At 38.7% G+C, this 12,180-nt stretch overlaps 2 pseudogenes; both read right to left on the bottom strand.

The window, feature by feature from the left end:
- Positions 1-1,643: 1,643 nt before the first annotated feature.
- On the bottom strand, positions 1,644-2,273 carry LOC121439616 (annotated as a pseudogene).
- Positions 2,274-2,281: 8 nt separating this feature from the next.
- On the bottom strand, positions 2,282-3,232 carry LOC121439615 (annotated as a pseudogene).
- Between the last annotated feature and the right edge of the window lie 8,948 nt (positions 3,233-12,180).

Below are 12,180 nucleotides of genomic sequence, written 5' to 3'. Positions count from 1 at the left end.
GAAACTCATTTCATACATCTGAAAAATAATAGAGTATACATCAGACTTGTGATTCACTCGTCAGTGTGTCTGTATTATCATTCTGTTTTATCAGGACCACGAGGGTTGCACCCACATACTGAGACAATGGGGATGTTCTATCGGGAACTCACCAAGGCCAGCTAGCCTGGGTCTGAAAAAGCATGGGATAAAACCGGACTCGCTGAACATAGCGGACAATGAGGACTACTGAGAACTCAAGAACAATGGCAATGGGTTTTTGATCCTACTGCACGTACTGGCTTTGTGGGAGCCTAGGCAGTTTGGATGCTCACCTTACTAGACCTAGATGGAGGTGGGTGGTCCTTGGACTTCCCACAGGGCAGGGAACCCTGATTGCTCTTTGGGCTGACGAGGGAGGGGGACTTGGTTGGGGGAGGGGGAGGGAAATGGGAGGCGGTGGCGGGGAAGAGACAGAAATCTTTAATAAATAAATAAATTAAAAAAAGACTATACATGTGTAATAGCACAAATTTTCTTTAAATCATTAAGAATCTAGATTTATTACTTGAACTATTAAACAACTTAAGAAAAATCTGTGTTTTGGAAAAAATAATTGCAACTGCACCAGAATGATGCCTTACAGCCATCTGTAAGTCCAGTTGAAGGGGGGCGGGCAATAGCCTCTTCTGACCTCTGTGTGGGTACCAGGAATTCACACATACATACATGTTGATGCAATACTCATACAAATATATAAAAGTAAATTAACCATTTTACTATTTATTTATTTATTTATTTATTTATTTGCCGTTTCATCAGCACTTTATTGGGACACAACAACACAAACCATGTATCATGCAGGTAAGTTTGACATGACAGAGTTAAACGGTTCCCGAACACCACGTGCCAGACAAAGCTTATAATATTTATCATGTAGTGCTATTTATTTATGATGCAGTGTGCCTGCTCCTCACTCAGAAGTCTGGAGGACAAGAGTATTGGGCTTCTATTTCAGTTGCCATACCTCCCACCAAGTAGGGGTTAATTAACCCATATATGTTGAAAGAACTGGAGGGATCAGAGCTCCACCCTGCCTTTTTGGATGACTCTTTTTGGCAGGGCAGGCTAGACAGAAGCAAAGGAAGCTCAAAGATGAACATACTGGAAGAGAGGCATCAGGTCTGGAGTCTCAGGCCTAGGTTCAGCCCAAGAATCCCTTGACGCGTGCCAACCCTCAGCAGTTGGGGAAGAAGAGTGCAGGGCTGCTTAGGGCCTTACCCAACTTTCTGAAAGCCACAGCTTTGCTTGGGCCTCAGGTAACCTCCCCGCCCCACCCCATGGCCATTCTCAGGGAGAATCCCCCTCCTCTGCTTCCCTAACAAGAATGGGCTGGGCTGGATCCTGGACTGCAGCAGGTGAGAAAGAACCCAAACCCTCCCATCATTTACCAGGAAAGAGTTGGATGTGCCTGATGCCACATCACGGTTGAACTGGACAGATGAGAGTGTGCCAGCTGTGTAATCACAGACTGCGCGTGTGTGTACCTAGAGCTTCCATGTATAAGGAGGGACTCAGATACAACCAAGGTCTTTGATCCCTAATGCCATCAGACAAGGTCCTCTGCTGAAAACACACCTCTGCCTTCAATCTTGTATCAACTTTCACCTCTCAGCCCCCAAAGAGAACGCATTTGCCTCTCCCTCCCTCCCTCCTTCCCTTATACCGAAGCCCTCATCTTGGCTTCCATGGGTCCATGGCGGGCAGATTCTACTTAAAAGCTGGGTTCTTGAGTTTGCAATAGTGCCAGGATTCACAAGTTCCAAGTCCTGAAGGGCTTCTAGTAGCTGTTCCCGGGCAGCACCAATAAAGGAATTCTCCAGGAAGGTGGGCAGGCCTCCTACACCATCACGAAGGATGTACAGAGGCACCGTCACCAGGCCCAGCACCTCTAGCCCGTGGTCCTTCGCTTGAGGTGCCCTGGCTTCCACCGCCTGCAGCTGCTCCTGTGTCAGGCGCTTGGCATAGAAATGGGCCACCACGCACTGTCCGTCCACGAGGTGTGAGCTCCGATAGTCGGAGCGCTCCACGCGGAAGGCGGCCACAGTTCACGGTTCATCCCGTCCAGGCTGCTGCTCTGAGCGTCCACGAAGCTGCAGGGGAAGCCTAGGCGCCCATCGAAGCGCATCTGCATCAGCACCAAGAAGCGCAAAGGGCAAAGGGAAGCGGCCTAACAGCTTGCAAGGGTCGGGCATATAGAGCTGTGCGTGGGAGGCGTGGCGCCAGCCCTCTAATAATTTTATTAAAAAGGAGAAAATTACCATTTTAAAAAACTATGGTGACATTTTGACCTCAAGCTTTTCAGCATTTTGATTATTCTAATATCAGAACTGATTTGTACCAAAGGAGTAATTGTGGGATAGACATTCATCACAAACTTCTGAACACCCAGGGTGACTGGGTCGTACATCCACAACATGACTGCAGAGGATGAAATGATGAAGTCCACCCAGTACATGACCACAAATAAAGCCACCAGCAGCAAGATGGTCTGGGCGGCGCTTTTCTCAGGAGATGCTCTCAGGTGGCTGAGGCTGTGAAGATGCTTGCATCGCCTCTGATGTCTGAACAAGATGATCACCATGTATGCACTTGTGGTCAGCATCACTCCTACAAGAAATACATCTCTGGAGATTGTCACTGTTAAAATCAGTGCCCTGATGATGTTGTTCATGGGGAAAAGTGAGCAGAATTTAGTGACCTTCATCTGCTTAGTCTCACTCATGTTGGTAAAAGCACCAGCATAGAAGACGTGGTTGCTAACGAATGACAAGTTGAAAGACCAAATAAATAAGAAAGCATAAATCACATATTTTTTTAGTTTATATTTAAATTTTGCCAACCAAGAGGAACTGGGACTGATAGTGACAGCCTGGAACACACTCAGGAGGCAGGTGACACAGATGGAGAGGCCTCTCATCACTCTGTTTATGTAAAACGTTGTCTTACATTTTAGGTCATTCTCAATGTTCAGTGACTCAAATATGTCCCAAAGCCAAATATCCGCTCCAGCAAGGACCAGTACTATGTGGATGAAGGCCAACTGACAGGAAATCATGTCCGTGGGCTTAGGCCTATGACCTAGGATTATGAAAGTGTAGAAAAAAAGGAGAAACATATTGGCCAGGGCTCCAAGTCCAGCTTGGAAATTGAGGACATTCTTCAACGAGGACATAAGTGGAAAGTGTATTCATCTTACGTCATATTAATAGCACATTTCATATATCTGAAAATGATAGAGTATACATCAGACTTGTGATTCAATGTGTCTATATCATCACTCAATTGTTCCTACTTATTCTTGATTAACCTGTCTCTTTAACTTTTGATGTTCCAGTCTAGATATCATAGCCCACATTTCTATATACTTCTCCATGTATCTACCCGTGTATGTAGCATTCTAGAGATGATAAAGGCATTTACAGTCATATAGTATACAGAATGAACACTTTGTGGGCCTTAGAAATCCAAACCTATTGATTTGCATTTCCTCGTTTTCTAGTTAACAACTAAAACAGAAGTGATGAACACAGAACATTAGTTACATTTTTACAACTGAGTAAAACTTACTTTGATCTGGAAAATATTCACAGAAGAAATCCAAAAGCATGAGGTGAGTCAGACTCATGCTGCATAATTTTAATATGCTCTATTTAGCAAGTTTCTATGCTTTCAGTCATAATTCTAATTGAAACACAGTAATAATTTATGATAGTCCCATTATTTTAATCATTAAAATGTCCATCTTTGTTTATATTTTCCTGTTTTTTATGTTCCTTTTTCTGTGAAATTTTACATCTCCTGGATCGGGATTAAGAAATAGATAAGAGGTGGAGGCTATTATGACATTTTCACAACTTATTAATTAATTAATAGCCATTAATTATGGTTATGAATGGTCTTAAATATCTACCTATGCAGTTTGTATTCCGTCACCTTTTGAAACACTTCACTTCAGAGTAAAAGAACTAAGACCCAGCCATCAAGACAAACATTGGTTTTTCTTTTATTGAGGATGTGAAAAAATGATAAATAGTAAGATTCCCTATGAATTTTCTCTTTTTGTCTTATTACTTTTTCAGCCATCTATATTTTTATTTTACCTACCTCCTTCTTCTGTGTTTATCTCCCTCCATCTTACCTAAGATCTCTCCATTACATTTTCCCTATCAGCTCAATTGTATTCTGTTTCTCCCCTCTACGTCCTCCACCATTTGCCATACTTACTTCTGTCCTCTCCCTCTTTAAGGATCCCTCCTTTTCCATTTCCCTCCTGAGATCACCTGTAGCCTGCTATGCTCCTTTCTAATGCTCCACATACCACCCCAGTCCTTGTTTGCTCTGGACTCTGAAGTTACTACAGTCTACATACTACATCTGAAGATGTGGAGCTAGGAGTCTCCAAAAAGAGCGAACATGCTACACTAAGACAAACACTATTTTCAACACATTATGACAAACACAAACTTGCCACTGATGACCAGATAGTGATCCTGTTTTGCAATTTCTGTGTTTTTTTTTGAGATTCTTCCCATGCAGTGAAAATCAAGGGCCCCAGTGTTATCATACATCATCAACGCAAGACTGCTTTTAAAATTTCAATGAAAAGGCTTATCATTGATGCTTATGTTAGTTATACCAATGTAGTTATTTTTGTCAAATTACTATAATTCAGTATTTTCAAATATCTTTGTGATAAAAAAAATAGAAAACCACTACATTTTTACAGACTCCTGTGAGAAAAGGAGTACCCAAGTAAATTGTCAAGTTCACTTATATATTTCACACATATAGATGGATGCATGCATGTGTGTGTAGAAATAATAGCGAAGTTAGTGTATGAGCCTAGCCTATAACATCCCCATAAATATGACATAATAATTCACACATTTTATATTTACATTATTTTTGCTCTTCAAAAGCTCAATCTAGTAAAGACTTAGATTCATCTCAATTGCCGGAACCAAGCATCTGATTCTCCCAGCACCATACATCTACAGTAGCTGCAAAGTGAATTTCTGTTTTTTAAAGTTCCAAGATACAAACTGGAAGATGGCTCCGTGGTTCAAACCATGTTTTATTCTGCAAAGGACCTGGGTTAGAGTGTCAGCAATGACGTGGTGGCTTATAACCATCTGTAACTCTGGTTCTGGGAGATCCATTGCCTTCTCTCAGACATGCAAGTGGCACATAAACACATATGCAGGCAAAAAAACTCATATATGGGAAACCAAATAAATAAATCTGAAATAATAAATATTAAATAAATAGATATATAAATAAGTAAATTAATGAGTAAATAAATAAATATCCCCAAACAGTAGTTAGTTCAATCCTTGGTCTCCAAACTTAAAGAATGGTAGACCAATTACATTTACAAAATTGAAAATGTACAAATCATATATGTAAAATAATTTTCATTAATTGTACATCTATAATATATCAATATAGCACATGTATTATATATAATATAAATAGCTGATACAATGAAGGGAAAGGTAGTAATCTAAAATTTTTCCTTAGCCCAACAATATGCCCTACAATCTGCAAATTTTATATGCATTGATTTGTAAATATCTATGACTTATAGAAAATCAAGCATCTCCTAAGTCATAATCTTTCTATGGCGCTCACTATGGTTGAGATTTAACCAGAAAAGATCCTATCTACTATTAATACAAACTGAACTATTAACAAATAAATTCAATGAGATAATTGTTTTACTTGAAAAAGGAATTTACAGTGCTGGGGGCTTTATTCCAATTTTGGTTGCAACATTTAGTTGTCAGCACTAAAACACGAGGTGTGGCCATAAATATTCACGATATACAGAAGCCATCACTATTAAATTGACCCAGACCTGGAGACCAAGCAGACTCCAGGCAGCTGTCTGAGGAGACGTGCAGCAATAAAAACCAAGGGCTGCTGCGTGGATACATAGCTCTGCATTCTTACAAGAAAAATCACTCTACCCCTTCATTATCACAGTGCTTGATTTTAGAACAGTTTTGTTTTAAGACTTATGTGACCTTTGTATTCTTCTTGGTGGAGAGTTAATAACACAATGAACATAAAACATACCAGACCAAAAGTATCATTTTCATTTTAAGTTTTGCCATATTTACTGAGTAATGACCTAAATGCAGTATGACTGCTCAGAGAGAACATGGAGTGATTGGGTGACTTTCAGGTGACAAGATACACGGTGTTGGCTGATGTGCTGTCCACTGTCAGGAACATTAATAAATCTTCGGGAATCTCAGGAAGATGAGGACCTTAGACACTCATTTTAGGTTCATGAGGAGATTTTTATGAAATAGATATCCAGTAGAAATAAAGAGTGATTACTTATTTAAGGTATTAATTCATAGCACTTGCCTCATCTCTTAAACAATTTTAAAGTATCATGTACTCTTTAGAAATTGAATTTAGCTCACTGGCTACTGGAAGCACACAGACGCTCACGAGAACTTTACAGTCTCACACTTTGGAGCCAGTTCCCCTGCGATGAAGCAGCAGCAGCAGTGTCACTGCAGAGCCTGTGGGGAAGCAGTCAGACCCAGAGCTCGATCACAGGTCACATGGTGGAAGTGTGGGAAAGATGTGAAAATGTTCACTGGAAGTGTGTCTGTCTGTCTCTCTGTGTGTGTGAAATGACTAAGAATAGATCAATAGTGTCTTGTGTGCTGAGGTTGCTCAGGAGTATGTGTACAGCAATTGAATGAAAAACTGAGAGCTCTATCAAATATGTTCATGAAATAAATTAACTTTTAGGAAAATGGGGAATGTGTATCCTTTGTGTTCTCTGTGACTTGATCAGGTCAATGAGGGTCCTGCCTAGTGCATCAGAAAAGACACTTAATGTGCATTCTGCAAAACAGATTGAAAATTCTGTCACGATTGCGAACAGAAACTCCTGCTCCCACCACTTGTTCTCATGCTGTTCACAGCCTGTGTCCAGTCATGAAATGACATTGACCTGCATAATTTGTTCCATTCCTTAAACAAATTCATAATTGTACATTTTCTGATTTCCACTGTAATTTTATTGTATATGTGTGTGTGTGTGGAGGGGGTGCTGTCTCGACCTGTAGTTCAGACTGGCTTTAATAAAACTCACAATGCCCACAACTTAGCCTCCAAAGTGCTGAGATCATAGCCATGTGCCACCTTCCCTGCCTTCACTTTCCTTGCAATCTCCTGTATACATTAGTAAGTGATATTCCAGGGATATAAAGATGGACTTATGACAATCAGCAGTTAAATTTACTTGGCATTTTTTTGAATGTGTATTCTAATGGGCTATTGTATTTTCTAACTATTAGAGGGAAACCTTGGGGAATTTGACTTTAAATAATTTTATTCTATTCAGTAATTGAAACACTTTCTCACTACTAATGAAAAGCTTATCCAATATTATATTGAATATCAAAATAATATAATGAGTATCAATGTTGCAAAGTTCAATTTCGTAGACTTGAAATAGTCATGCGGTGGTGGCACGTGTCTTTAATCCAAACACTCGGGAGGTAGAGACAGGTGGATCTCCGTGAGTTTGAGGCCAACCTGTTATACCTAGTGAGTTCCAGAACGGGGTCCAAAGCTACAGAGAAACACTGTCTCAAAACAAACAAACAAAAAAACCTTGAAATATTAAACTTAATTTATTTTAATTAAAACACCCAATATTTTTCCAGTTTACATTTTTGTACAAATAACTTTACAAGGATTTAATAAACAAGTGAGATGAGATTTCCAGATATTTTTTTAAACATGCAGAAAAGATTTGCTTTATTAGAAATCACTGCAATGGAGTAAACAAATATAAGTAAACATTGTAAAACTTATTTATACAATGTTAAGACTATCCTATGTTTTAGTAGGTTAAGCTGAAACTTATCTCAGAATTCCTAAGTTATGCAAACTTGACTCAATACAAAATTACTATTAAACACTAGATTAGTTATTTGTTGTATTTTTTGTCTTAAGTTTCATATAAATAAATTTATAGTCAGTTAACTTAATAAAGTAAAATGAGGAAAAAAAGAGTATCATTTAAATGTAATTTAGTACTCTAAATGTACTCCTGCAAACAGATAAATTCATGTTCTCTGTTTTTTACCCTCTAAGTTATTTCAGGCGTTTTGTGACAAGAATGGAAAACTAAGACATTGGGCATTACTAACTGGAACCATGTTCTCAGAATGATTACAGAACATACAGGAAAATCCATAGTCAGATGTGATCACTAAAATATTCCATTTGGGGTTACTTTCTACATGTGTACTAGTGTACATTCATTGTAAGCATTTCTTGACACTTTGATTCAGTCCTCACACTGTTAACCTGTCTCTATCCACACTTCTGTTAGGCCCTGTGCTCTTTCCAATAGGCCACCTTCAACAGGCACATACATTACAATCAGAGGATCATGGTAAGTGAAATCTACGTTCTTTACAAATCACTACACTCATGTGTTATGTCTACAAGCATCTGTGTTGTTTGCTTATGACCCAGTGTGGCTAAAAATTAAAAATATAAGCAGAGCATTCTCTAATCATTTCACTACTGAAAATTCGTATTCACTTGCCACCCACTTACAATTCTCATTATTAACGAACAGAAAAACAAACAGACTCACCTGGCTGGGTCTTTGAGAAACACCATGTAGAATGAAGCTCTAAGAAGTAGTTATAAGGAAGAAATTTCATTAGCTCATCTCCCTCTAGAAAAATAATTTTCGTGTAATCAGTAGAACTCAGGTCTGATTCTGAAGTTGTTAGAAATTGCAAACATCAAATGAGAAAGTGAACTTTCCTAATTCCAGGAAAACAGTGCAGTAGGAACAGCTGAGCTCTGGGTTTCCCGTGTGTGAGCTATTCTCCCCAGGCCCTAAATGGCTGTGTGCATTAGCTGATCCTAGTCCTTGTTAAAAAACAAAATTAAAAAATAATATTATACCATTTAAAAGAAGTAGAAAAACATTTTCACTTCACCAAGACATCCTCCCTTCTTCCAAAACTTTCCTGGTAGTTTACATACTTACTTGACAGCTGCTTCAGAGTCTCATCTAGAAATTAACAGCACTTTTGCTGAAATTAACAAAATGTTCAACCGGCCACATAACCTTTGGCTTACAGCCTGGCCTGCCTATCGGATGTGCTAGAGTAAGTATGACCTACAGATTGAGCCAATGACCTATCTAGCACAAAACCCAAGCCAGGAGTGTAAGCCCACCCCTGACACTGTCTGGAGCACCAGAACCAAGAGGCTGGTTGTCCCAGAGACCTAGGATAGAACCAAATATGATGAAAAATGTTAATGTAATGATGCCTAAAGACATTGCTATGTACATAGATTGGTGGCTAGCCCAACTGTCATCACACAGGCTTCGCTCAGCAACAGATGCAGACCCATAGCCAAACATTAGACAAGAAGAAGAAGAAGACGAAGAAGAAGAAGAAGAAGAAGAAGAAGAAGAAGAAGAAGAAGAAGAAGAAGAAGAGGAGGAGGAGGAGGAGGAGGAGCAGGAGGACAAGAAACATTTGTAGCTAAAAATTGTGCTTTGAACTTATTCAAAAGGAAATACTCAAAAATGCCTTAGGAAATCATTCAGCCAGTAACCTTTAAGATACCTGCCCTCTTGGGCATGGCCTCTTATACTATAAATGTTGATGTAAAGTAGGTGCTCCTGTTCTCTTACAGTTGCTAGATTCGGTTGTTGTTCCCTGTTTGAGCAGAGGGCTATAATCTGTGAATCTACCCCTAAATAAATAACGCTTTATTATACTCAATTCTGAGCAAGTGTGGGATATCTTTTTAACATCCATCTTCATTTGGAGCCCCACGTGGATCCAAATTCCACACCTACAAGGTGGACCAGTCTAAAAGGCCTAGAAGTTCCGCAGCCCAGAAGGTCTCCCACCTCTGACCATCTGGCTTGCTATCAACTACTAAGTGTTTTTTAAACCTCAGCACAGTGGAGATTAGTGAGACCATTTGGAAATTTCCCAGGCTCGTGCGCACCCCCCCATTCTCACATTCCCTGCAACATGACGACTTGTGCAGTTTTTGGTTTGTGCTCTCTGCTTGTGAGTTATAGACTCATTGCTCCGTGTATGGAATTGATTTAATTGCTTTTAATTTGCTTGTGCCATTGCTGGTCATGCCTCTTTGCCACATGGCTGCAAATGCAATACCTGATGGACAATAAAGATTATTATGCCTAAAATAATTTACAAAAATCTCATAACAATGGTAACTATTTGATTAATAAATAAATCAATAAAGTTGAAAATCATACAGTGGCAGACATTATTACCATGCAGAATTTTAATAACCTTTTGGCTAATACTATGGATTGTATTCTGCAAGGCTTATATCGTTATTGTGACATATTTATTTATTGGATATTGGGACCCAGTTTTTTCTTGATATTATACCCTCAAGAAAATGGTTTGATAACAGAGCCAAGAATGAGTCACTTTTAGAAATGATACAATATTTATGGATTGATAATTAACAGCTAGCTGACAGGATTAATACAATTGAATATCAAAAGTTATCTGAAAAAACGTTATTGAAAACTATAAAAGTAATTTGACAGTATAATTAAATCTATGTCAAAGGGTACTAAGAAATTATCTGATCAAATTCATACTTTTGAATTTGACAATCAAAATCTGTTTAAAAATTTATGATAGGTTAACAGATAGAGCATCTCTCCAGGAAGGCAATCTGCATGCTATCAAAATAATGTCCAAAGATGAGATGTTATCTTTAAAGGAGAAATTTCAAACCATGGAATCACATGTGTAGAATGAGGACCAGAGGCTAGGTGCCTCAATAAAATCACTAGTAATATATACATGCCAGGAGATTCAGGCTTTACAAAAGACAGTAGTAAAAAGGTTTGAAAAGATTGAGGAAATTATTGGAGCTGATGAGCATGGAAAGAAGGTACAAGGACAGGATTTAACATCACCAGTACCTGTCAGAGATGACTTACCCAGGGTTTCAGCTTCCTACCCTGTATTAACTCTGAAAAAGCATCAAGTTCTAAATGCCCAAAAGGATCCAAAGAAGGTAGATAAATACATATAGTAAAGAATGATCTAAAAGAAATTAAGCAAGAAGTAGCATCTTATGACTTGCATTCAAGATTTGTCAAGGAGATGGTAAAGACATGGGCTTCTAGCAGTAATGATACTCTACATGTCTGGCTTCAATTAGTTTCAGTAGTCCTAGCTGATGGGCCACAACTACTGTGCAAATGTTATTTGTAAGAATAGACAAAAAAAATAGAACAACAGGGTAAAGCAAAAGCAATTGAGACTTCCCAAGATCAAATTCTTGGTGAGGTCACTTATGCTGACCCACAGATTCAAGATCTTTATTATGAACAAATGTTGTCCCTATGACACAAAGGAGCTTTAAATGCTTGGGACAAGATTCAACAACTAAGAAAACAATTTGAAATATATACCAGGGTTAAACAGGGCCAGAGAGAACCCTTTAGTGACTTTTTATAAAGATTAGGTAAGGCTGTACAAATAGAAGTAACAAACCCAGAAGCTAAAAGAGTACTTATTGAATCTCTGGCTTTTAAAAATGCCAACTTAGAATGCAAAAAGATACTTGGGCCTTTAAGGTTAGATCAGCACTAATGGATGAAAGGATCCTGTATACAATGAACATTGAAACACTTGACTATAATACTGAATCTTTGGTAGACATGATTTCTAAAGGAATGAAAAAATCAAAATGACAAATGTTTTAATTATGGTAGAATAGGACATCGGAGAAAGGATTGTAGACAAGGAATTCCTAAAAATAATGTCTCCTCTTGGAATGGCAACAACCTTCTGGATTATGTAGGAGGTGTGGCAAATGCTGACAATGGACAAATAAATGCAGATCAACAAAAGTCAGACAAGAGAACCCAATACCACCAGGAAACTCCTTGGGGTGGCCTCTAACAGGCCCCCAAATCAAAAGTGGTCTACAGATGAAATGTAATGCCCAGCAAAATCCTTCACAGACCTTGAAAAAACAGTACTCAACTTCATATGGAAAAGCAAAAAACCCAAGATAGCCAAAGCAATCCTGTATAATAAAAGAACTACTGGAGGTATCACAATC

The sequence above is a fragment of the Microtus oregoni genome, unplaced genomic scaffold (genome assembly GCF_018167655.1).
Source record: "Microtus oregoni isolate MIOR12 unplaced genomic scaffold, Mior012 000062F_ref0000492, whole genome shotgun sequence".
Lineage (NCBI taxonomy): Eukaryota > Metazoa > Chordata > Mammalia > Rodentia > Cricetidae > Microtus > Microtus oregoni.
The sequence above is the reverse complement of the archived record's forward strand: the minus strand, read 5'-3'. Positions and strand labels throughout refer to the sequence as shown.